Below are 23,865 nucleotides of genomic sequence, written 5' to 3'. Positions count from 1 at the left end.
TCAATGCCAATCACCCACCGTTTTCCCCTCACATTTAAAAAAAAAACAATTATAAAAAAAAAAAAAAACTTGCCAAAATTAATTAACAGATCTGGAGGTACCTACGAGACCTGTGATGTGCAGTGAAATTTCGATTTTAAATTAATTGAGTTATATAAATTTTTATTTTTTTTGCCAAGATCGATAACTTACCACCACTTTATCGCCAAGGAATCTCCGCGATCGCCAGGAACGATAAAATACGAAAGTTGTATAATTAGGAAATTGGTTTTTTGCTCTCGGAGCGAAATTGAATACTTTGGAAAAGGTAATGAAACGAGGAGTGTGTGTGTGTGTGAATTATTTATAGACTTTCTGTAGTTTCCTGATGGGGCCGAAGCAGTCTTTCCACTTTCTGGTTTGTTTCTCTGATCGCAAGACTTACTTATGATCACGCGCATGCACGCACGCACGCATGCACATACCCCCCCCCATACACACATTCCTCCCCCCCCCCCGCACACACACACACACGAAGATGATTGAGAGGCCGTCAAAGAGTTTGACTTTGTCCACCCTGTCAGTTCCCCTGAGAATTTTGTAGGTGGTTGTCATGTCTCCCCTTACTCTTCTGTCTTTCCGGGACGTGAGGTTTAACTCCCTTAGCCTTTCCTCGTAGCTCATACCTCTCTGTTCTGGGACTGATGTGGTGGCATACCTCTGAATCTTCTCTAACTTTGTCTTGTGTTTAACTAGGTATGGACTCCAGGCTGGAGCTGCATACTCCAGAATTGGTCTGACATAAGTGGTATACAAGGTCCTGAACAATTCCTTACACGTTTCTGAAGACAGCTTTTATGTAGGCCAATCTAGCATATGCCGCTGATGATATCCTTTTGATGTTGGCTTCTGGGGACAGATTCGATATGATATCAACCCCCAGATCTTTTTCTATAAATGACTCTTGCAGGATTTCACCTCCCAGATGGTACCTTGTGTTCTGCCTCCTGCTCCCTTCGCCTAATTTCATTACTTTACACTCTCCTGAGTTGAACTTTAGTAGTCGTTTTATAGACCATTCCTCCAGTTTGTCCAAGTCGTCCTGTAGTCTCTGTCTATCTTCATCTGTCTTGATTTTTGTCATAATTTTTGCATCATAAGCAAACATTGAGAGGAATGTATCTTATTTGTGTGTGTGTGTGTGTGTGTGTGTGTGTGTGTGTGTGTGTGTGTGTGTGTGTGTGTGTGTGTGTGTGTGTGTGTGTACGTGTGATAGAGAGAAATATATATAGTAGACATAATAGAGGAAAAATAAATTGGTTAGAAAGGCGGGGGTCCAAGAGCTAATAGCTCGATTCTGCAGATACAAATACTAAATACAAATAGTAAATACACACATTCACTAAACAGAAGAGGTTTGCCTTTGAAGAATCCCTGCCTACCAGCAAGCCCAATTATACTAACATCTTCATTGACAAATTAAAAACAAATAATAATTAATCAATCATTGTGCTTAATAGGAGAAATTCAGTTAGAACTTAGCAAGCACAATCAGGTGAGAATACCTCTACCACAATCACTGTACAATCACACAGTGATTGTGGCCCTGAAGAACGCTCCGTCATCGGGCAGAGTAAGCTTCAAGCCTTCACTTCAACTTGTAAACAACTGCTTCCCTCCTCCCACCTGTAAACTCTCACCTGTAAATTCCCACCTGTAAACCTTTTTCCCACGTGTTTGTCTCTTGTATACGTTTAAGGGGGGGGGGGGGGAGAACGTTGACATCTGTCGATAAACGTTCTGAACATTTATTGGAATCCAAACAAGATTTCCTATTTGGTTTTTACGTCATTCTCTGGTTTTTTCTTGTTTGTATATATATATATATATATATATATATATATATATATATATATATATATATATATATATGTCGTACCTAGTAGCCAGAACGCACTTCTCAGCCTACTATGCAAGGCCCGATTTGCCTAATAAGCCAAGTTTTCATGAATTAATGTTTTTTCGACTACCTAACCTACCTAACCTAACCTAACCTAACTTTTTCTGCTACCTAACCTAACCTAACCTATAAAGATAGGTTAGGTTAGGTTAGGTAGGGTTGGTTAGGTTCGGTCATATATCTACGTTAATTTTAACTCAAATAAAAAAAAAATTCCCTCATACATAATGAAATGGGTAGCTTTATCATTTCATAAGAAAAAAATTAGAGAAAATATATTAATTCAGGAAAACTTGGCTTATTAGGCAAATCGGGCCTTGCATAGTAGGCTGAGAAGTGCGTTCTGGCTACTAGGTACGACATATATATATATATATATATATATATATATATATATATATATATATATATATATATGTACATCTCCAGCAACTGTCCTTGTCTGCAGTTGCTGAGTTTCACCTCTCTACTTCCAGTCCAGTCCACTGGAGAAGTGTCCGGTCCACTGGAGAAGTGTCCAGTCCACTGGAGAAGTGTCCAGTCCACTGGAGAAGTGTCCAGTCCACTGGAGAAGTGTCCGGTCCACTGGAGAAGTGTCCAGTCCACTGGAGAAGTGTCCAGTCCACTGGAGAAGTGTCCAGTCCACTGGAGAAGTGTCCAGTCCACTGGAGAAGTGTCCGGTCCACTGGAGAAGTGTCCAGTCCACTGGAGAAGTGTCCAGTCCACTGGAGAAGTGTCCGGTCCACTGGAGAAGTGTCCGGTCCACTGGAGAAGTGTCCGGTCCACTGGAGAAGTGTCCAGTCCACTGGAGAAGTGTCCGGTCCACTGGAGAAGTGTCCAGTCCACTGGAGAAGTGTCCAGTCCACTGGAGAGGTTTACTCTTATTGCTGACTCTGTGTATGAAGTCTTCCTCCACCACTTCACAACCCGTGTATGGAGTCTACCTTAACCACTTCACAACCCCACATATGGAGACTATGTCAGCTACTTCACATCCCACATACCGAGTCCACCACCACAACTCCCCAATCCAGGTATTTGTTTTCTTCTTAAAGAAATTACGACAGTGCAGCATATATTCCAAGCCGTGGAAACATCTGCCTGGATCAGACGAAGCTGCACACTGATGTCTACAAAGACTGGATGGCTGAGGTAACCAATCAGAGCTCATGAAGCGAGCGGACATTGGGGGTTTGGGACGCGTATAGTGCCTGAAAATCTCACGCTCTAAAACCGGTAGGGATTTGCATTTCACTCATAGGAGACTGGATCCTGTTATATGCATTACTCGGAGGATGGGATAACTGGGAACACAGTCAACTGGGTAAGAGAGTACCTGTAGGACAGGATTGAAGCAAAGAGTCGCAGCTAGTGAGAAGGTTTTAAGCTGGAGGAATGTAACAAAGTAGGGGTACCACAAGGCTCTGTCTTGGGTCCGCTGTTGTTCCTAATTTATGTGAACGACCTGCACGAGGGAGTGAGCTCGTACACGTGCAAATGATGTAAAGCTGATGCGGAATGTTAATACCGTGAGTGGACTGTACCGGAAGTTACAGTAAGATCTTTTCAAATGCCAGTTGTGGGCAAACAAATTGATGCTGGATGATGGGAGACATGAGACCAGGAGATATCCACACTATAAGGGGAAGGCAACTAGAGGTATAACAAAAGAGAGAAAGCTTTGTGAGTGGATCTAGTTCTGACACACCGAAGGCACACATAAACAGGATAACATCGGCGGCATATGCGACGCTGGCCAATATAAGAACAGCGTTCAAAAACCTAAATCAGGACTTCTTCAAGGCACTCTACACCACATTTGTAACACCACCGACAGTGGCACAGAGAATGGACCAAACACTCAGGTCTGATAGGAAAGAAATTACTGACTTAGGGAGCTGGTCGGCCGAGCGGACAGTACACTGGGCTTGTGAACCTGTGGTCTCGGGTTCGATCCCGGGCGCCAGCGAGAAACGATGGGCAGAGTTTCTTTCACCCTATGCCCCTGTTACCTAGCAGTAAATAGGTACCTGGGTGTTAGTCAGCCGTCACGGGCTGCTTCCTGGGGGTGGAGGCCTGGTCAAGGACCGGGCCGCGGGGACACTAAAAAAAAGCCCCGAAATCAACTCAAGATAACCTCAAGATAAGCTCCCAACGACCTGAAAGTACTAGTATAAAAAGCTATGATTTGTTCAGATCTGGAGTATCCAGCTCTATTCCCCTCCCCCCCCCTGACAGTGATACAGGAAGCAGTACCCGGTTCTGTGCCTCTCTCACTCCTCTGATTCCAAGAACCGCACACAGCCTCACCCACAGCTACCAGCGGGACAAGCAGTTTGACATTTAAGACCGGAATACAAGTGGTTTTCTTGTTTGCTGCCGTGAGTAGCGGGGTGGTAATGGAGGAGGTAGGAGAGAGATGGGAAGGGGGGACGATAATGGGGAATGGGGAAGGGGGGTGTGGAGGTGATAGACAAAATGGGCGGTGAAGGGGGATCGAAAAAGACTAATAACAGGTTCGGGTTGCAAAACTGTGAACAATAGAGAATAGGACGCTTTACTTCCTACAGCAATTTATGTAACTTAACAGCGAAGACCCACATCTCAACCACAGCAGACGCGGGGAAGCTGTGTGGATATCAGAGAGAGAGAGAGAGAGAGAGAGAGAGAGAGAGAGAGAGAGAGAGAGAGAGAGAGAGAGAGAGACAAAGAGAGACCTCCCATCCCATCCCGCTCTCAATAACTATCCTTCCATAATACTAGATTCTTACTAGATTCCATAATACTAGATTCTAGATACTAGTCCTGCAAGACCCTAAAACCCAATACTCTAAGCTCAAACACAACCTCCCCCCCCCCAATAACCTTCACTCTCTACTTGACCTTTTCCGGGCTCAGATTAGTGAACAAGTGCTCCTGGGCTCGCCTCCGTGACCTTAAACAGGACCTTTCCTCGCGGCCTGTGCTACCGCGCCAGGATATACCACAGTTCTCCCCCTTCCCCGCGGCCCATGGTGTTGCCACGCAGATTTGACAATAATCCTCTTAGCTGACTTCTTACATAGAGCGCCGCATTTCGATCGCTATGCGTTAGACAAGGCCAAAAAATTGTTGTACTTGAAAGTGGAAGCGGCTCGCGAAAGTGGCTGGAACACGTGAAATGAACACGTGAAATGAACTCCTGAAAGGAACAAGTGTGATGAACACGTGAGACTAACACGTGAGATGAACACGTGGATATGACTGAAGTAGCCGTAAAGGAAAAGCTCCATCAGTGAGCCTGAGATCCACTATAGTCCGAGTGAAGAGCAGTACTGTAACTTGTCAGGAGAAAGTGCTAAGACGGAATGGCGATGGAAGAAGGTATGCGAGGATAAGGAGCTTGGACGTGAGGGCGAAGTGACGGAACGATACCCAAGCACTTGGGCAATATCTGCTGGCATTTGTTAGGGTTGAACTCCAATAGCCTCTTACCTATTCTATAGTTCGTGTTCTCTTCATTGTTCTATTTAATTGTGTGTGTGTGTGTGTGTGTATTCACCTAGTTGTGCTTGCGGGGGTTGAGCTCTGCTCTTTCGGCCCGCCTCTCAACTGTCAATCAATCAACTATTACTAACTTCTACCTGTTTAGTTTGTGTTTTCTTTCACACATACACACACACACGAAGCAGCCCGTAACAGCTGGCTAACTCCCAGGTACCTATTTACTGCTAGGTGAACAGAGGGATCAGAATGAAATAAACTCTGCCCCATTGTTGCTCCTCGCCGACGCTTGGAATCGAACCTGGGCCACAGGATTACGTGTCCAGCGTGCTATCCACAGTATGTGGTATGTGCTCGCGCGTGCAGGCATGTGTGTGCGTGCGCGACCATATGAGTGCGTTAATGAATGGGTTTGTGTGTCCCGTTCATTTGATTTGCCACAACGTACAAAATATAAAGTATTATACTAACCAGAACGGCCCAAATTCATTTGTAACCCAAACAGTCGTAATTGAACATCATCAGTGCCGGATTAACTACCAACGACCCTAGACACCAATCAGGATGGGGGGGGGATTGATGAGCGGTGATTGGCGGTCATTGATGTAACCGGGTTGAGAAGGAGGGTCGTATTAAAGAACCGGAGAGAGAGAGAGAGAGAGAGAGAGAGAGAGAGAGAGAGAGAGAGAGAGAGAGAGAGAGAGAGAGAGAGAGAGAGACAGAAAGAGAGCCGAAGGGATAAATAGCAAAATCCCGTTAGCGAGTGGCCGTAACGGGAGAGCCTAACAGAGTAAGTAGCCCCTCTACCGTTAGCCACAACGGTAACAGCACAAATATACTACGCAAAACCAAAGCAGAAAAATTTGACAACAAATTTTGATTCTCAATAACAATGGGGAGGCTTTTTGGTTTGTGCGTTTTAATAACCTTTGTTTTGTACGTTTGGGCAACTCAACAGACCTAGGCTGCACAGTGACACACACACACACACACACACACACACACACACACACACACGTGTCCCGTTGTCTGTTAACCAATCAACATCACCGTTCTTGGACCTCAGGAATCCGAAGCAGCTTCTGTGAATCTCGAGGTTAGACTTGAGATATCTCGAGGATCTGTTCCATCGACTTGATCACAAGTGAGTTCCCCGGATGACAAGAAACCGGTTTACTTGGCAGCACGTATGTGTGTGGCTTGACCTGTGCTTGACCGGCCTGGGGGGTCAAGAATGCGGCCAGAGGATAACAGTTTGTCTTCAAGACCCCCTCGTGAGGGGAGGGGAGAGGTGAGTGTGTGTGTGTGTGTGTGTGTGTGAGTGTGAGTGTGTGTGTGTGTGTGTGTGTGTGTGTGTGTGTGTGTGTGTGTGTGCAGTTATAGACGTCAATAATTCGTGCTTCTGTCAACACTGTCTTGACCTTTCAGAACTGTCCTCCTCCTTCTTCTTCTTTTCCTCCTTCTTCTCCTCCTCCTCTTCCATCTTCCCCACAAACTCTTCCATCTACACAATCCATCCCTCCCTCTTTCCCTTTCCTCTCTCCCTTATATCAATATATACATAAAGACCTTTTTTTATTATATTTATTATTCCTTCCATTCACACTTTTCCCTCACATTTTATACTTCTCGTTTCTCTTTCTTTTCCCATTGGAGCATCATCTTCTTTTCTCGCGTCATGCAGGTCAGCGTTCAATCCCCGACCGTCCAAGTGGTTGGGCACCATTCCTTCCCTCTTCGTAATGGCTCTGGATTTATTGCACCTTTTATGCGGTAATTCGAGTCTCTGCTCGTCCGTACGATGGGATGAAAGGTGATGCAAGACAAATAAGTCATTGACACCTGCGGCTTGTCATGCGATGCTCTTGCGGGGGCTGAGCTCTGGCTCTTTGGTCCCGCCTCTCAACTGACAATCAACTGATGTTCCTGAGCCTACTGGGCTCTATCAAGGTTCACCTCAAGGCAAGTGAGGTGTGTGTGTGTGTGTGTGTGTGTGTGTGTGTGTGTGTGTGTGTGTGTGTGTGTGTGTGTGTGTGTGTGTGTGTGTGCTCACCTAATTGTACTCACCTAATTGTGCTTGCAGGGGTTGAGCTCTGGCTCTTTGGTCCCGCCTCTCAACCGTCAATCAACTGGTGTACAGATTCCTGAGCCTATTGGGCTCTATCATATCTACATTTGAAACTGTGAATGGAGTCAGCCTCCACCACATCACTTCCTAATGCATTCCATTTGCTAACTACTCTGACACTGAAAAAGTTCTTTCTAACGTCTCTGTGGCTCATTTGGGTACTCAGCTTCCACCTGTGTCCCCTTGTTCGCGTCCCACCAGTGTTGAAAAGTTCGTCCTTGTTTACCCGGTCGATTCCCCTGAGGATTTTGTAGGTTGTGATCATGTCCCCCCTTACTCTTCTGTCTTCCAGTGTCGTGAGGTGCATTTCCCGCAGCCTTTCCTCATAACTCATGCCTCTTAGTTCTGGGACTAGTCTAGTAGCATACCTTTGGACTTTTTCCAGCTTCGTCTTGTGCTTGACAAGGTACGGGCTCCATGCTGGGGCCGCATACTCCAGGATTGGTCTTACATATGTGGTGTACAAGATTCTGAATGATTCCTTACACAGGTTCCTGAACGCCGTTCTGATGTTAGCCAGCCTCGCATATGCCGCAGACGTTATTCTCTTTATGTGGGCTTCAGGAGACAGGTTTGGTGTGATATCAACTCCTAGATCTTTCTCTCTGTCTGTTTCATTAAGTACTTCATCTCCTATTCTGTATCCTGTGCCTGGCCTCCTGTTTCCACTGCCTAGTTTCATTACTTTGCATTTACTCGGGTTGAACTTCAACAGCCATTTGTTGGACCATTCACTCAGTCTATCCAGGTCATCTTGTAGCCTCCTACTATCATCCTCTGTTTCAATCCTCCTCATAATTTTTGCATCGTCGGCAAACATTGAGAGGAACGAATCTATACCCTCTGGGAGATCATTTACATATACCAGAAACAGTATAGGTCCAAGGACTGACCCCTGCGGGACTCCACTTGTGACGTCTCGCCAATCTGAGACCTCACCCCTCACACAGACTCGTTGTCTCCTGTTGCTTAGGTATTCCTCTATCCACCGGAGTACCTTCCCTCTCACTCCAGCCTGCATCTCCAACTTTCGCACTAGCCTCTTGTGTGGCACTGTATCAAAGGCTTTCTGACAATCCAAAAATATGCAGTCTGCCCACCCTTCTCTTTCTTGCCTTATTTTTGTTGCCTGGTCTTTAATTCAAGTAACCCTGTGAGGCAGGACCTGCCATCCCTGAACCCATGTTGATGCTGTGTTACAAAGTTCCTTCGCTCCAGATGCTCCACTAGTTTTTTTCGCACAATCTTCTCCATCAGCTTGCATGGTATGCAGGTTAGGGACACTGGCCTGTAGTTCAGTGCCTCCTGTCTATCCCCTTTCTTGTATATCGGGACTACGTTAGCTGCTTTCCAAGTATCTGGCAGTTCCCCTGTTGCCAGTGATTTGTTATACACTATGGAGAGTGGTAGGCTCAGTTCTCTTGCTCCTTCCTTTAGAACCCAAGGGGAGATTCCATCTGGGCCTATAGCCTTCGTCACGTCCAACTCTAGTAAACACTTCCTTACTTCCCCACTGGTAATCTCAAACTCTTCCAGTGGTTCCTGGTTAGCTATTCCCTCACTTACCTCTGGAATTTCTCCTTGTTCTAAGGTGAAGACCTCCTGGAATTTCTTATTCAATTCCTCACACACTTCCTTGTCATTTGTAGTGAATCCTTCCGCCCCTATCCTTAATCTCATAACCTGTTCCTTTACTGTTGTTTTTCTCCTAATGTGGCTATGCAACAATTTAGGCTGAGTCTTTGCCTTGCTTGCGATGTCATTTTCGTATTGTCTTTCTGCCTCTCTTCTCATCCTGACATATTCATTCCTGGCATTCTGGTATCTTTCTCTGCTCTCCAGTGTCCTGTTATTCCTATAGTTTCTCCATGCCCTTTTACTTTGCTGCTTAGCTAGCCTACATCTTTGATTAAACCATGGGTTTCTCATCTTCATTTCTCTGTTTTCCTTTTGGACTGGGACAAACTTGTTTGCTGCGTCCTTGCACTTCTGCGTGATGTAATCCATCATATCTTGGGCCGTCTTTCCCCTGAGCTCTGTTTCCCATGCTATATCTGTTAGGAATTTTCTTATCCCCTCATAGTTTCCCTTTCGGTATGCTAACCTTTTGGTTTCGGTATCCCTCCTCGAGTTCAATAACCCTTCTTCAATCAAGTACTCAAACACCAGTACACTGTGGTCGCTCATTCCTACTGGGTCCTCAAAACCGATTTCTCTTATGTCGGAGTCGTTCAGAGTGAAGACTAGGTCGAGTCTCGCTGGTTCGTCATTGCCTCTCATCCTTGTGGGTTCTCCGACATGCTGCGTTAAAAAGTTGCTTGTCACCACCTCCAATAGTTTGGCTCTCCACGTATCCTCGCCTCCATGCGGTTCCTTGTTCTCCCAGTCAATCTTTCCGTGATTGAAGTCGCCCATGATGAGCAGGTGGGATCTATTTCTACAGGCAGCAGAGGCTGCCCTCTCAATTATAGTGTTAACTGCCTTGTTGTTGTTTTCATACTCTTGACTGGGTCTCCTGTCATTTGGTGGAGGGTTGTATATTACTGCTACTACTATTCTTGGTCCTCCCATTGTTATGGTGCCTGCTATGTAGTCTCTGAACTCCTCACAGCCCGGGATGGCCATCTCCTTAAAACTCCATTCCCTTCTCATGAGTAGGGCCACTCCGCCTCCTCCTCTACCTTCCCTCTCTTTCCTTATTACTGTATACTCCTGGGGAAACACGGCATTCGTTATGATTCCAGAGAGTTTGTTTTGTGTGTGTGTGTGTGTGTGTGTGTGTGTGTGTGTGTGTGTGTGTGTGTGTGTGTGTGTGTGTGTGTGTGTGTGTGTACTCACCTAGTTGTGTCTGCAGGATCGAGCATTGACTCTTGGATCCCGCCTCTGTGTGTGTGTGTGTGTGTGTGTGTGTGTGTGTGTGTGTGTGTGTGTGTGTGTGTGTGTGTGTGTGTGTGTGTGTTTGTTTGTGCGTGTATTTGCCGCTATGTACTTGTGCTTGTGTACTTGTGATTGTGTTTGAATGCATGTTCTTATCATGTTCTTATCAAGAATAGATAGGCCAGTAATGGAGATAGGATAGGCAAGCACTTATGGACAGGCAAGTACATGTGGAGATAATTAAAGGTGCTATGGTTTGGAAGAGAATTGAAGGTAATCAGAGCGGGAAGAAGGTAAGTAAGGGTGGATAGGTGTTACATGTGAAGGGAAAGGAGAGAGAGGTAAGGAGAAAACGAACTTAGGGGAAAGAAATGGGGAGTGGCTAGTGAGGAAAGGAGGAGGTAGGGCAAGTGAGGGAAAGTGAGGGGAAACAGCAGCTGATGGGAAAGAGAAGATACGAGTTATAACTGATAGTGAGGGGCTATTGTGGGAAGGTAAGGTAAGGTAAACAGTAAAGTCTACTGAGGAAAGGTGAGGGAAGGGACTACTGAGAGAAAGAGAAGGGAGGGGCTAGGGAAGGTAAGGGGAGAGACTAGTGAGGGGAAGATGAGGGGAAAGTATCTACTGAGGGCGATGGAAGGTCAAGATGGACCAGGTGTGTGTGTGTGTGTGTGTGGACCAGGTGTGTGTGTGTGGACCAGGTGTGTGTGTGTGGACCAGGTGTGTGTGTGTGTGTGTGTGGACCAGGTGTGTGTGTGTGGACCAGGTGTGTGTGTGTGGACCAGGTGTGTGTGTGTGGACCAGGTGTGTGTGTGTGTGTGTGTGGACCAGGTGTGTGTGTGTGGACCAGGTGTGTGTGTGTGGACCAGGTGTGTGTGTGTGGACCAGGTGTGTGTGTGTGTGTGGACCAGGTGTGTGTGTGGACCAGGTGTGTGTGTGGACCAGGTGTGTGTGTGTGAACCAGGTGTGTGTGTGGACCAGGTGTGTGTGGACCAGGTGTGTGTGTGTGGACCAGGTGTGTGTGTGTGTGTGGACCAGGTGTGTGTGTGGACCAGGTGTGTGTGTGTGTGTGGACCAGGTGTGTGTGTGTGAACCAGGTGTGTGTGTGGACCAGGTGTGTGTGGACCAGGTGTGTGTGTGTGGACCAGGTGTGTGTGTGTGTGTGGACCAGGTGTGTGTGTGGACCAGGTGTGTGTGTGGACCAGGTGTGTGTGTGTGAACCAGGTGTGTGTGTGGACCAGGTGTGTGTGGACCAGGTGTGTGTGTGAACCAGGTGTGTGTGTGGACCAGGCGTGTGTGTGGACCAGGCAGGTGTGTGGACCAGGCAGGTGTGTGGACCAGGTGTGTGTGGCCCAGGCGTGTGTGTGGACCAGGTGTGTGTGTGGACCAGGCGTGTGTGTGGACCAGGTGTGTGTGTGGACCAGGTGTGTGTGTGGACCAGGTGTGTGTGTGGACCAGGTGTGTGTATGGACCAGGTGTGTGTGTGGGCCAGGTGTGTGTGTGGACCAGGCATGTGTGTGGACCAGGCGTGTGTGTGGACCAGGTGTGTGTGTGGACCAGGTGTGTGTGTGGAAAAGGTGTGTGTGGACCAGGTGTGTGTGTGGAAAAGGTGTGTGTGGACCAGGTGTGTGTGTGGACCAGGTGTGTGTGTGTGGACCAGGCGTGTGTGGCCCAGGCGTGTGTGGCCCAGGCATGTGTGGACCGTATTTGGATGGGTCGATGGTGAGTGTGTAGTCAGGACGTGCGTGGGTGGACCAGGCGCGTATGACCTGGCGTGCGTGGGCCTGGCGTGGGAGGGCTTGGCGTGGGAGGTGGCACCTGAGAGGTGGGAAGCAGGAGACGTGGTTGGTTGGTGGGGGTACATGGGGGGACGGAGGAAAATAGACGTGGCTGAGATCAAGCGACAGGAGTCCAGCGTGGGAGTGAGGTTGCTGTGAGAATGGCAGAACATGTGAGAACGTGGGAGAACGTGGGAGAACATGGGAGAACATGGGAGAACGTGGGAAGAACACATTATGCAAAATATTGTTAGTCAACACCGAGGTTGTCTATTGGAACAACATAAAAGTGCTGTATATTATACAACTCTACAATTTACTGTGTTTTTGCAAGAGCACTGGTCCTCTGTGCTCCAAAAGAGGACAGGAGAGAAAGGCAGAGTTATCTCTCCACAATCAACGTTCCCTTCAGCTTGTGCTGTGTGTTAGCACTGTCCCAGTGGCTGGTGTCTCGCTGTAGCTACACATTAATGAGCCCGCAAGGTTTGGGACAATAAATTAATATTTAAGAATGAGGGAGCTGTAAGACTCATGGTTAAGAATTAAATAACCTGGGAATAATAATGTAACTATTCAGGTAGATTACGACTTTCTAATAAAGTTTGTTGTGGTATTCAGTCAGATCCCACCGCTGCCACCAGTGTGGCCTCCGATTGGTATAAGGTAAAGTAGAGTAAACGATTCTTCGCGGCAGGGGATCGTATTCCAGGGACCTGCCCGAAACGCTACGCGTACTAGTGGCTGTACAAGAATGTAACAACTCTTGTATATATCTCAAAAAAAAAAAAAAAAAAGGTGCTTGAAGATCAGACTTCTGTAGCCTTTTGTAGTTATGAAGAAGTTTTTGTAGTTGCTTGGTGTTGTCCCTACGAAGCGACGTGCTGGAAGCCTGCCTGCCTGCCTGCTCAAGCAGGGTGTGATACACTGAAGGTTTTCGTATCTCAGGAAGCGAGACACGCCTTTCCAGGAAGGTTCTCCAATGCCTCGTCTCACGTAGAGTAGTTGCCGAGGTGGCAACTACTCGGCTAGGAATTTGTTGTAAAGGCTTATAGTGAGTGAAGTACACCGAGGAGTAAGGAAGAGTAGGGAGCAGCGACTGAAACATAGGGCAAGAGAGAGAGAGAGAGAGAGAGAGAGAGAGAGAGAGAGAGAGAGAGAGACAGACAGACAGAGTGAAACAGAGAGTGAGGAGGGGAAGGGAGAGGGGTTGACGGCACGGACACAGTGCACACCGACGGATCTTCTTACTATGCAAATTGGCGAGTGTTTCTGGCCGGTGGTTTATGAGTGGAGGCAGTCAGCGGCGGAAATTGGAAGTCGCTAATTGGAGCATAAATTGGAATATCATTTCGCTCGGCAGCATCCCAGTGATAATCCATAATACCTTTTTCAGGCTGGGGGAGGAGGAGTGGGAGGGTTCCACAGCTAACTGAGAGTCAGAGTGTGGATACTCTAGAGTATCCACGCTCTAGAGTGTGGATACTCTGCCATCTTGTTTCATACTTGTGCAAAACTGACCTGAGACAATGGCAGGGTGTGACCCCCTCTAACTGTCTTGGTCATCGACAGTGACAACGCCAGAGAGGTCGACGCCTGGTGATTACCCCTTAACCACCAGTTACAGGCCGAATATGCTTCACCTGGGTTGGTTAGTTCGATGCTTCACTGTGGGAGATCGAGCGTGAGATACACTATAACTAGCTAGTGAGCCATTGTCGAAAAAGTGACGTTTTTCTAGTTTACTGCAGTTTACTCCTTTTCTAGTTTAACTTGTTTCTAGTTTTCAAGTTTACTTCAGCCAAAGGAGGTGAATGCACTTCACAAAGGTCCCCTGAAGCGTCACGTTAACTCCCGTCACTCGCCTTACCAAAACCGAATCAGTGAATCAGTCGTGTGGTAATTATTCTTGGAGTTAGGGACTCCTTGCTGACTATTGAGGCAGTTGGCCCAAGTGGCTTAGAAAAGGTCCTTCGAGCTCACTTTGATCTCTGTAAAGACTGTCTGGAGAAAAGTGATTTAACATTTATTGGGATAGTCTCAAAGCTCTCTAAATGTACTCGTCAGAAAGACGACGAGAGAGAGATCAAATAATATACACGTGGAAGATACTGGAGCGCCAAGTACCAAATTTACACAGTAAAATAACAACATCCTGGAGTGAACGATATGAAAGAAAATGCTGAATAGAACCATTGAAGAGCAGGGGTGCCATAGGCACAGTCAGAGAACACTGTATAAACATCAGAGGTCCGCGGTTGTTCAACACCCTCCCAGTGAGCATAAGAAATATTGCCGTAACAACCGTGGACATCTTCAAGAGAAAACTAGACTGTTTTCTCCAAGGAGTGCCAGACCAACCAGGCTGTGGTGGGTATGTGGGCCTGTGGGCCGCTCCAAGCAACAGCCTGGTGGACCAAACTCTCACAAGTCAAGCCTGGCTTCAGGCCGGGCTTGGGGAGTAGAAGAACTCCCAGAACCCCATCAAGCAGACTTCATTGAAACCGCATCGTAGACAAGCCGCAGGTGGCTGTAGTGCCGAGAATTTCGCCATGACGATGTGTGCAAATCGACGGGATTCGAACCTCGTCTTCTAGTTCTTTGGAAACCGTCCTGAGATTCAGCATCATCACCTCTACTCCTCTCGTCAGCAGACCCAGCACGTGACCACGTGCGGTGTGAGACTCTTGTCAGCAGACCACACGTGACCACGTGCCTTATTGCTGGACGTGAGAGACCCGGCATGCATAAGGGAAGTGTTGTCAACGACTCTGTCAACCCGTGTTCCCACACTCAGCTCCAGTTGCAAGCAGGTTGAAGAGGAACTCAATCAATAATGTATATTTTTTTTTTTTGGGGGGGGGGGACTGGATATAACAAAGGCATCATCAAAAGGAAGGTGAACCGCCATGCTGCCTCTAGTTAGGCAACTGCTAACACTGCTGTAATTGCTCCTCTTCCTCCTATCCTCTCCCTTTCCCCCAACGATCTCAATGTGCCTGACAATCCACAATCAACACGATTCCATGGAATAACGTATAATCTCTACACACACACACACACACACACACACACACACACACACACACACACACACACACACACACACACACACACACACACACACACTTTTAGCGTGAGAGTAGTGGGAAAATGGAATGCACTTCAGGAACAGGTTGTGGAAGCAAATACTATTCATAATTTTAAAACCGGGTATGATAGGGAAATGGGACAGGAGTCATTGCTGTAAACAACCGATGCTCGAAAGGCGGGATCCAAGAGTCAATGCTCGATCCTGCAGACACAACTAGGTGAGTACAACTAGGTGAGTACACACACACACACACACACACACACACACACACACACACTGCCCTTGCCATGAGAAGAACATAAGCAACTGCTGAGGGCCTAGTTGCTGAACACCACGGTGAAATGGGCGTCTGGCTATGCCTCTTTCTGTCGACCCTACTTTCTGTCGAAACAGCAGCACTTGTACTCAACAACTGCTGTAGTACAAACAACTGTACTCAACTTGTTTTAAGTACAGTTGTTTTGTCCTCCATTCCTTCCCACTGACAAGCAAACCACAAAACAAATGAATCTATTGGCCCATACGAGGCTATCGTTTTGATAACACCTTCCTTGATCTCTTCCTTCTTGATTATATATGTCGTTGCTCCAGCTAACTTGTCTCCACTTTACCTTTGCCTTCGAAAATGTTGACAAGTTCAGTGAAACGCATCTCCAGGCGTCACACTATATAAAACTGCAAAATAAGAACATTGGAAAAATCATTTTTAACTTCTCAAGTGAGGAAAACATAAACAATATAGAATAATATTCTAGTGGTAGATTAATTAATCTGTATAATTAATAATAATTATGTAGTAATTATAATAATTCTCTCGTGTTAGAAAAATAATTAATCTAACCATTTCCGTCATATTCAATAACAAATGTTGACATGAACGACCCTTTCTTCTAATATAAATAATTCCAACGCGACAGATAGCTTAAAAAAATTAAGATCATTTGAGAATTGATGTAAAATAGATGTTGTTTAAAAAAAAAATACACAAATTAAAGATAGTGACAAATCATCCTAAATATACACTACTGTAAGGACCTCCTGACAATAAATTCCAAAGTGTGTTTCCTATCGGGAACCATCGTGAAACTCCAGGCTAATTAATGTTTCTATTTTACATAGAGAAGCATAAGCCCTGCCCCGATAGTTTGTCTAGAAATTACAATCTCACCCCATCATTACAGTCTGCCAGAGATGCCCCATCACACTCAAGATCAATAATTAAGAATCTCGCACCATCTCCCTCCTTATCTCATTACATACAATTAACTCTCCCGACAAACTATAAGGAAGTGTGATTAACCGATAGCCTATTTACACCTCGCTGCGTCGTTTCGCAAAAGATTATCAGGTATACTGAGGTTGTTGCTCTTAGCGCGTCATATTGTGCAAGATATTCCTTAAAATATTGTTGCAAAGATTAGCAAGAAAGTGCAAAAGATAAAAATCATGTAACGAGCACAGTCCATGATTGCCAATGTATCGAGATTAGATCTCCGTGGTGTAGTGGTAAGACACTCGCCTGGCGTTCCGCGAGCGCTTTGTCATGGGTTCGTATCCTGGCCGGGGAGGATTTACTGGGCGCAAATCCTTAACTGTAGCCTCTGTCTGTTTAACGCAACAGTAAAATGGGTACTTGGTTAAAACAACGATTCTTCGCGGCGGGGATCGTATTCCAGGGACCTGCCCGAAACGCTACGCGTACTAGTGGCTGTACAAGAATGTAACAACTCTTATATATATCTCAAAAAAAAAAAAAAAAAAGATGAAGGGAAAAATATTTTCAACGCCAGTTCACAAGTCTAATATTTTTTCTGCCAATATAGGACCAAAAAAAAAAGTCGTTGATGAAAAATCTAAGATGCTGAGCTGACATTATTGGGAAAAGATTGGCCGAGGAACCAGCCGAGAGATTCAACTAGAAACAGAAAATCATCTGTGTAGGATCTAACTAGATTTATATTGCTCATCTGCAACATAGAACCAACTGCAGGAAATAACTAACAACAGACAGACAATTGGAATTGCAATCTTGCAATAGTGAGGTGGTTTCAGGGTTTTAGACCTGGCCGGGGGGGGGGGGGGGGGGTTGTATTTAGGGGCCTTTCGGCTTGTAAAAAATTTTTATTACTTAGGCTACGACCATAGCCTACTTGTCCAACCAACTTATATACTATCTTAATGTGAATGCTCATTCTGTATATTCTCACGGTGTGTATTCTGCATGTATACAGTGTGTATTCTGCATGTATACAGTGTGTATTCTGCATGTGTACAGTGTGTATTCTGCATGTATACAGTGTGTATTCTGCATGTATACGGTGTGTATTCTGCATGTGTACAGTGTGTATTCTGCATGTATACAGTGTGTATTCTGCATGTATACAGTGTGTATTCTGCATGTATACAGTGTGTATTCTGCATGTATACAGTGTGTATTCTGCATGTATACAGTGTGTATTCTGCATGTATACAGTGTGTATTCTGCATGTATACAGTGTGTATTCTGCATGTATACAGTGTGTATTCTGCATGTATACAGTGTGTATTCTGCATGTATACAGTGTGTATTCTGCATGTATACAGTGTGTATTCTGCATGTATACAGTGTGTATTCTGCATGTATACAGTGTGTATTCTGCATGTATACAGTGTGTATTCTGCAGTGTGTAATATCGCGTGTCGTATGACATGACGCACGTTAGTGCTGTTAATTAACACCCTGTTAATTAACACCCCTGTTAATTAACCTCACCTTTCATGAAGTCAACACCTACATTACCTTACGTCGATTTTATTTTTTTTTTGTATCGATCCCATCATTACGTTAAGAATGCGACGTATTAGTACAAAAATAATACAGCGTCATATTGACGTCTTTATCTGTCTCGATGGGGGATAGTTGTTGTTGTTTAAGATCCGCTACCTGGAACAAAAGGTTCCAAGTAGCACGGGCTATGGTGATCCCGTAGTAGACTTTGAGAGAGTGGGATTTTTTACTGAGTGGGAAATTTAGAGTAAGCATTTATTTTCCCCACAAACTTCCTTCTAAGTTACTAAAAAAAAAAACACACGTTTTTTCGTTTAAAAAAACGTTTTTTTTTCGTTTTTTTCGTTTTTTTCGTTTTTTCGTTTTTCGTTTCGTTTTTTCTTTCCGTTTAAAAGAAATATAATAAAGTCATTAATATATTAATTATATATTTTAAAGGGCCCTGACAGCTGAGTGGACAGCGTTTTGGATTCGTAGTCCTGAGGTTCCAGGGTTCAATCCCCGGTGGAGGCGAAAACTAATGGGCAGAGTTTCTTTGACCCTGATGCCCCCTGTTACCTAGCAGTAAATAGGTACCTGGGAGTTAGACAGCTGCTACGGGCTGCTGCTTCCTGGGAGATGTGTAACAAAAAGGAGGCCTGGTCGAGGACCGGGCCGCGGGGACGCTAAGCCCCGAAATCATCTCAAGATAACCTCAAGATAGATATGTCATGATGACAATGGTGATCATTATAAATATATATTCGATCATTCATTATAATGTATAATAAAAAAAATTGAGGGAGGGGGTGTTCTGGGTAGCAGGTGCTCACACCTATTTGTACTCACCTATTTGTGCTTGCGGGGGTTGAGCTTTGTCTCTTTGGTCCCGCCTCTCAACTGTCAATCAACTGGAACGTTATTTTCTGATTGCTTATGCCCCCAAGCTGCCTCCCAGTGCCTCTCTGAATCTCTCAGTGCCTCTCTGAGCCTCTCAGTGCCTCTCTGAGCCTCCCAGTGCCTCTCTGAGCCTCCCAGTGCCTCTCTGAGCCTCTCAGTGCCTATCTGAGCCTTTCAGTGCCTCTCTGAGCCTCTCAGTGCCTCTCTGAGCCTCTCTAAGCCTCTCAGTGCCTCTCTGAGCCTCTCAGTGTCTCTCTGAGCCTCTCAGTGCCTCTCTGAGCCTCTCTGAGCCTCTCAGTGTCTCTCTGAGCCTCTCAGTGCCTCTCTGAGCCTCTCTGAGCCTCTCTGAGCCTCCCAGTGCCTCTCTGAGCCTCCCAGTGCTTCTCAGTGCTTCTCTGAGCCTCTCAGTGCCTCTCTGAGCCTCCCAGTGCCTCTCTGAGCCTCCCAGTGCCTCTCTGAGCCTCCCAGTGTCTCTCTGAGCCTCTCTTAGCCTCTCAGTGCCTCTCTGAGCCTCTCAGTGCCTCCCAGTGCCTCTCTGAGCCTCTCAGTGCCTCTCTGAGCCTCTCAGTGCCTCTCTGAATCTCTCTGAGCCTCTCTGAGCCTCTCTGAGCCTCTCAGTGCCTCTCTGAGCTTCTCAGTGCCTCTCTGAGCCTCTCTGAGCCTCTCTGAGCCTCCCAGTGCCTCTCTGAATCTCTCAGTGCCTCTCTGAGCCTCTCAGTGCCTCTCTGAGCCTCTCAGTGCCTCTCTGAGCCTCTCAGTGCCTCTCTGAGCCTCTCAGTGCCTCTCAGTGCCTCTCTGAGCCTCTCAGTGCCTCTCTGAGCCTCTCTGAGCCTCTCAGTGTCTCTCTGAGCCTCTCTGAGCCTCTCAGTGCCTCTCTGAGCCTCTCTGAATCTCTCAGTGCCTCTTTGAGCCTCTCTGGGCCTCTCAGTGCCGCTCTGAGCCTCTCTGGGCCTCTCAGTGCCTCTCTGAGCCTCTCAGTGTCTCTCTGAGCCTCTCAGTGTCTCTCTGAGCCTCTCAGTGTCTCTCTGAGCCTCTCAGTGCCTCTCTGAGCCTCTCAGTGCCTCTCTGAGCCTCTCAGTGCCTCTCTGAGCTTCTCAGTGCCTCTCAGTGCCTCTAACCGTGGAGCCCCCTCACATTCCTGCACCACGAAATCACGTCTCTGTTTGCTCACCTCGTACCCCCACCACCACGTACCAAGACCCCCCTCCCCCCCTTCACGTACCAAACGGCCACGTACCAGTCGTACCACCACGACGCAGGCGCGGGAGTGAGGACAACAGCTGGCGTGCCCTCAGGTGGTGTATTTTCCACCTGTCCGCCTGGGCTTCCTCTGGGCAGGTGGAGAAGGTCGCCCTCTCTCACCGTTCTCCTGAGACACTCTCTCTCTCTCTGTCTCTCTCGCTCTGTCTCTCTTTCTCTCTCTCTTTCTCTCTTTCTCTCTCTTTCTTTCTCTCTCTCTCTCTCACTCTCTCTCTCTCACTCTCTCTCTCTCTCTCTCTCTCTCTCTCTCTCTCTCTCTCTCTCTCTCTCTCTCTCTCTCTCTCTCTCTCTCTCTCTCTCTCTCTCTCTCTCTCTCTCTGTGTACTCTAGCTGAGTTCCAGGAGTTTGATCTCCAACGCTACTTTTCAAATGCACTCAAAACAAATTATTAAAATAATCTAGTAAACACTAGAACCAAAATAGAATGAAGAATTATTGATGAATCTTAGTGCCCGTCAAGATTCCCAAGAATCATCAACATATGGTAGTAGTTTAAACTTCTTATAGTCAACAAAGACATGAGAATACAGAGTTACTCGCAACAGCAGCAACACTAGACACTAATGACTCTTGTAAGACTTATTATAAGAGCTCTAAGGCCACGTGACCTCAACTGTTAAATGTTAACAGATCGTTATGCAACAGCCTGTAAGTTCAACAGGAAAAACATGTACACAAACCATTGTAGAACTAAAACACACACACACACACACACACACACACGCACGCACACACACACACACACACACACACACACACACACACACACACACACACACACACACACACACACGCACGCACACACACACACGCACACACGCACGCACACACACGCACACACACAATCAGTAAACTACATTACAATTATCTAATAAGACAAAGCTGCAAGAGAAGAGACACTTTTCTGGCACGAAGTCAGCCAACGACTATACAAAATAGAGCGCATAGAGACCTTATATAGAGCATAGAGACCTCATAGAGATCATAGAGACCTCATAGAAAGCATGTAGACCTCATAGAGAACATGTAGACCTCATAGAGAACATAGAGACCTCATAGAAAGCATGTAGACCTCATAGAGAACATAGAGACCTCATAGAGAGTATAGAGACCTCATAGAGACCATAGAGACCTCATAGAGAGCATAGAGACCTCATAGAGAGTATAGAGACCTCATAGAGAACATAGAGACCTCATAGAGAGTATAGAGACCTCATAGAGACCTCTCACAACAACATTTATAATGTAACTGATGTTGAGAAAACAAAGGTTTCAGAACTGCTTCCACATAGACACTACCTCACGTTGGTATCACCAACCTGCTGTGATACAGACTGGTATTTCCTTCACGTATTAGGAGATAGCCTTATGGGTACGCTAGTGTGGGCTAGTACCCTTGTATAGGCTAGTAGAGTACCCTAGTGAAGGCTAGTAAGTACATTCGTATTTAATAATAAATCTTCAGAAGGAATGAATATGTAGGTCCTCATAATTACATTTTCTTCCTCTTCTAATCACCTCTAAGTTTCTCTTCATTCTACCTCTATTCTCTTTCATTCTTCAAACTCAATCTCCTCTCCTTTGGTCTCTTCCGTCCTTTAATCGCACCACCTCTCTGTAGAAATCCCTCAGGTATTCCCTCTCACCCATTTTCCCCTCCCTCCTACTCTCTCTCTCTCTCTCCCACTCACTCCTTCCCACTCTCCCTGTCCCTCCCACTCTCCCTGTCCCTCCCACTCTCCCTGTCCTTCCCACTCTCCCTGTCCCTCCCACTCTCCCTGTCCCTCCCACTCTCCCTGTCCCTCCCACTCCAACCACCGCACACACATCCCAACATTCATGAGGTGAACAGAGGGGGCCACGACCCCTGACCCCTGACCTCTGCGACACCTACACGTGGCGTATATGGCCCTATAACACCAACGCAAATAGGGGGTTAAAACTAACAACTTGCACGCGTTTAATTTAGCGTGTGGGCGTGCGTTAACGAAGCACCGCCCGTGCAGTAGCTGTTGTGGGCGTACGGAGCGCCGGCCCGTGCTGCTGTGGGCGTAGAGTCAAATCCACGTCCAAGTACTAGCCACTCCATACAATTCCTACTGCAGATACGGTGCAGATGTGGTTGTGAGAGCAGGCAGCTAGCTCCTTCTCATCTCGCTGCAGGGGGGAGAGGGAGGTGTAACCCCCCCCCCCCTACACACACACACACACACACACACACACACACACACACACACACACACACACACACACACACACACACACACACACACACACACACACACACCTATTAGTAATTACCTATCACTTAGGTAATTACACACACACACATCCTGGGATCCAAGAGTCAATGCTCGATCCTGCAGACACAAATAGGTGAGTACACATACACACACACACACACACACACACACACACACACACACACACACACACACACACACACACACACACACACACACACTTACACACACAAAACTCACTCAAATCTATACAAACCCAAACCAAATGTTCCTGGACACTTGATTTGTACCAATAAACCTGGTTTGGTACAATAAACCTATACCCAGGATTTGTACCAATACCTTAAGTCCTTGTGCAACATACTATACACTGAAGAGATGAAGAGAATGGAATTGGAAGGGAAAAATAACACTAAATAACCTGAAATAAGAGAATAATCTTCGATACGGAAAGGCAAGAGACAAAGAAAGCGGTGGACAGAGAAATATATTGAAAGAGGAATGGAGTGAGGAGGAACGAATGTATGCGAGAGAGAGAGAGAAAAATACTTAGGAAAAACGAAGATAGAATCGGAAACTCTATCAGGCACAAAGATAAAATAGAAATCGAAGGGGGGGGGGGATTTTAAAAAGATAGCAGAGGGACTAGAGTTGAATAACACAAGAGAGGCTTCAATCAACTCAAAGAATTAAAGAGGCATCCGGAAAGAGGACTGCGAGAGAGAGAGAGAGAGAGACAGAGAGAGAGAGAGAGAGAGAGAGAGAGAGAGAGAGAGAGAGAGAGAGAGAGAGAGAGAGAGAGAGAGAGAGAGAGAGAGAGAGAGAGAGAAGTGCCAGGCACTTGCCAACTACTACACCCTCTTCACAATGTGGGTGGTGAGTGATGGACTTGCGTGTGTGTGCGTGCGTGTGAGTGTGTGGGTGGATGTATAATGGCGCACCAGTGTGAGTGGCTAGGACCGTATGACCTAGCCCCTGTCCTGTAGCCCCCCAGTACCTCCCCCATAACATCCTAGCCCCCTGTTCCCCTCGCCTCTAAGACCTCAACAAGCCTTTTCTGTTCCAAGTTCTCGCCAAATGATCTACACTGCCCAGTTATTATAACATTTCCAACACCTGTGAACTTGCTATCTGCCAACACCTGTTAACTTGCTATCTGCCAACACCTGTGAACTTGCTATCTGCCAACACCTGTGAACTTGCTATCTGCCAGACCTGTGAACCTGCTATCTGCCAACACCTGTGAACTTGCTATCTGCCAACACCTGTGAACTTGTTATCTGCCAACACCTGTGTATTCTCGCCACCCTGACCTGCCCAACCACTTGGATTGGACGGTAGAGCAACGGTCTCGCTTCATGCAGGTCGGTGTTCAATCCCCGATAAGTGGTTGGGCACCATTCCTTCCCTTCCTCTAACC

The sequence above is a fragment of the Procambarus clarkii genome, chromosome 68 (genome assembly GCF_040958095.1).
Source record: "Procambarus clarkii isolate CNS0578487 chromosome 68, FALCON_Pclarkii_2.0, whole genome shotgun sequence".
Classification (NCBI taxonomy): domain Eukaryota; kingdom Metazoa; phylum Arthropoda; class Malacostraca; order Decapoda; family Cambaridae; genus Procambarus; species Procambarus clarkii.
This window is presented reverse-complemented; position numbering follows the sequence as displayed.